We start from the raw sequence: 3151 nt of genomic DNA on the forward strand, positions 1-3151 counted from the left end.
ATGACCAAGAACGATGCCTTCTTTAACCATGAAATGGCATTTCTCCCAATTAAGTACTAGATTTGATTACTCGCATCTAATAAGCATTCGTTCAAGATTAACTAGACATGTTTCAAAAGTATCACTGAAGAGTGAAAAGTCATCCATGAAAACTTCCATGCATTCCTCTATCATGTCGTGAAAAATCGCCATTATGCACCTTTGAAAGGTTGCAGGGGTGTTGCAAAGTCCAAATGGCATGTGTTTGTAAGCAAAAGTACCATAAGGGCATGTGAAGGTGGTTTTCTCTTGGTCCTCGAGTGCGATTGGAATTTGAAAGTATCCGGAGAAACCATCAAGAAAATAATAGTAACTATTTCCGGCTAATCTTTCTAACATTTGATCAATGAAAGGTATGGAAAAGTGATCTTTTCTGGTGGCGTCATTTAATTTTCTATAATCAATACAGACACGCCATCCTGTTACAGTCCTAGTAGGAATAAGATCATATTTTTCATTTGTGATGACAGTCATGCCACCCTTCTTAGGTACACATTGAACTGGGCTTACCCATGGACTATCAGAGATTGGATAAATTAAACCTGCATCGAGCAGTTTAATAATTTCTTTCTTAACAACATCTTGCATATTTGGATTTAGTCTTCGTTGGCGTTGCACATATGTTTTATGACCTTCTTCCATAAGGATTTTATGTGTGCAATACGAAGGACTTATGCCTTTAATGTCATGAATCTTCCATGCAATAGCTGGTTTATGAGCTTTTAGCACAGAAATGAGTTGAGATTTTTCATTTTTCGTAAGAGAGGACGATATTATTACAGGTAATTCAGATTTACCATGTAAATAAGTGTATTCCAAATGGTTTGGAAGTGGATTTAACTCTAATATCGGTGGTTCTTCTATCGATGATTTGTATCGATATCTGTCTTCCTCTTTTAGCATTTGAAGTTCTTCTATTGTTGGTTCATATTCGTTAGCCATAAGTGTAGCTAACATTTCAGCTTCATTAATTGGTTCAGTTCCTTCTCCTAAAGAACATTCTCCCGTTCCTTGTAATTCTGAAAATTCTTGTAACAATTATGCATGTGATTCTATAGTTTGAATATAATAACATGTATCATCTGCAGATTGCGGTTGTTGCATGGCTCTATCAACAGAAAAAGTAACACTCTCGTCCTCTATACTTAGGGTCAGTTTCTTACCAAACATGTCTATTATTACTTTAGCCGTGTTTAAGAATGGTCTTCCTAATATGAGAGGAACTCGAGAATCTTCTTCCATGTCCAGAATAACAAAGTCTACTAGAAATACTAAAGTACCAACTTTAACTAGCATGTTCTCCATTATCCCTCTAGGATATTTCACTGATCGATCTGCTAGTTGTATGCTTATTCGTGTTGGTTTCAATACTCCGAGGTCTAGTTTAGCGTATAGTGAATACGGCATTAAATTTATACTAGCACCTAAGTCTTCAAATGCTTCTATTGAACTAAGACTACCTAGAAACCATGGAATTGTGAAACTTCCTGGATCTGAGAGTTTTTCTTGTAGTTTATTCAACAGCACTGCAGAACAATTAGCATTCATTGTAACAGGCGAGAGTTCTTCCATTTTCTATCTATTTGTGATTAGATCTTTCAGGAATTTAGCATATCTTGGCATTCCTGAAATCACATCAATGAAAGGAAGATTCATATTTATTTGTTTAAACATATCCAAGAATTTTGATTGCTCGGCTTCAAGTCTTTCTTTTCTCATTTTACTCGGGTAAGGAAGTGGTGGTTGGTATGGTTTAACATAAGGCTTTGCCTTAACTGTGTTATCTTCATTAACTTTTTCAACTACCGGTTCTGTTTCCTTCTCTTGTTCAGGATGTAGTGCCTGTGTAGTAGGAATAGAGTCATCAGAAATTATAGGTATTTCAGGTGGTTTGAGTGTAATACCACTTCTTGTGGTAATGGCTTTAGCTGTTTTATTTCGGGGGTTAGCATTTGTATCACTAGGTAGACTCCCCGATTTTCTTTCACCTATCAACCTTGCTAGGTTACTTACTTCTTCTTCCAGATTTTGGATTGAAGCATGTTGATTTCTAAATGCTTGAGTATTTTGTTCATTAGTTTGTTTCTGAGATGTGAAAAACTGCGTTTGAGATTCAACTAGCTTTGACATCATGTCTTCTAAATTTGTCTTTTTGTCATCGGTTTGTGGTGGTTTATTTGGAAAAATAGGTCTTTGCTGGTTGTAAGTATTATTAGATACTTGTTGATTGCTAGGACCTTGTTGGTTGCTGTATAGAATATTTCGGTTATAATTCTGATTTTGATTGTAGTTCGGTCTTGGCAGTTGATAATTATTCTGATAATTATTTCCAGGCCTTTGGTTCATGTATGAAACATTCTCTCTTTGTTCCATTGTTTGTTCAATACTGAGACAATCTTTTGTCAAATGTGGTCCTCCACACTGCTCACAACTAATTCGTATTGCGTGAATATCTTTAGTCATCTTTTCCATTCGTCTTTCAAAAGCATCTAACTTTGCAGAAATGGAATCAAAGTCATGGCTAGAATCGGCTCTAGCCGCTTTAGATGATCTAACAATGTCTTTTTCTTGATGCCACTCATGTGAGTGGGAGGCTGTGTTATCAATAATTTTGTAAGCTTCAGTTGCGGTTTTTTTTTCATAATGGAACCACCAGCTGCTATGTCGATGTCTTTTCGTGTAGTAATGTCGCATCCTTGGTAGAATATTTGTACTATTTGATAAGTGTCTAAACCATGTTGAGGACATCCTCTCAACAACTTTCCAAATCTTGTCCACGCTTCATATAAAGTTTCATTTGGCTTTTGTGTGAACGTAACAATTTCTCCTTGAAGTCTCACGGCTTTAGATGCCGGAAAGAATCTTTTAAGAAATTTCTCAACTAAAACATCCCATGTATCAATCGCTCCTTCAGGTAACGATTCTAACCAATCTTTGGCTTCTCCCTTTAAAGTCCAGGGAAATAACATGAGATAGATCTGTTCATCCTCAACTTCTCTTATTTTGAATAGAGTACAAATCCTATTAAAGGTTCGAAGATGTTCATTTGGATTTTTCTTCGGTGTACCACTAAATTGGTATTGATTAGTTACCATGTGTAGGATTTGTCCTT

General features: G+C 36.0%; 1 non-coding gene across 1 annotated transcript; it reads left to right on the forward strand.

Moving 5' to 3' along the window:
- Positions 1–2769: 2769 nt before the first annotated feature.
- LOC139860954 (small nucleolar RNA R71) lies at positions 2770–2876 on the forward strand. The gene has a single exon (XR_011763578.1). It is a non-coding gene; the product is annotated as a small nucleolar RNA R71 (small nucleolar RNA).
- The last annotated feature ends 275 nt before the right edge of the window (positions 2877–3151 follow it).

This window comes from Rutidosis leptorrhynchoides, chromosome 7 (genome assembly GCF_046630445.1).
Source record: "Rutidosis leptorrhynchoides isolate AG116_Rl617_1_P2 chromosome 7, CSIRO_AGI_Rlap_v1, whole genome shotgun sequence".
Taxonomy (NCBI): Eukaryota; Viridiplantae; Streptophyta; class Magnoliopsida; order Asterales; family Asteraceae; genus Rutidosis; species Rutidosis leptorrhynchoides.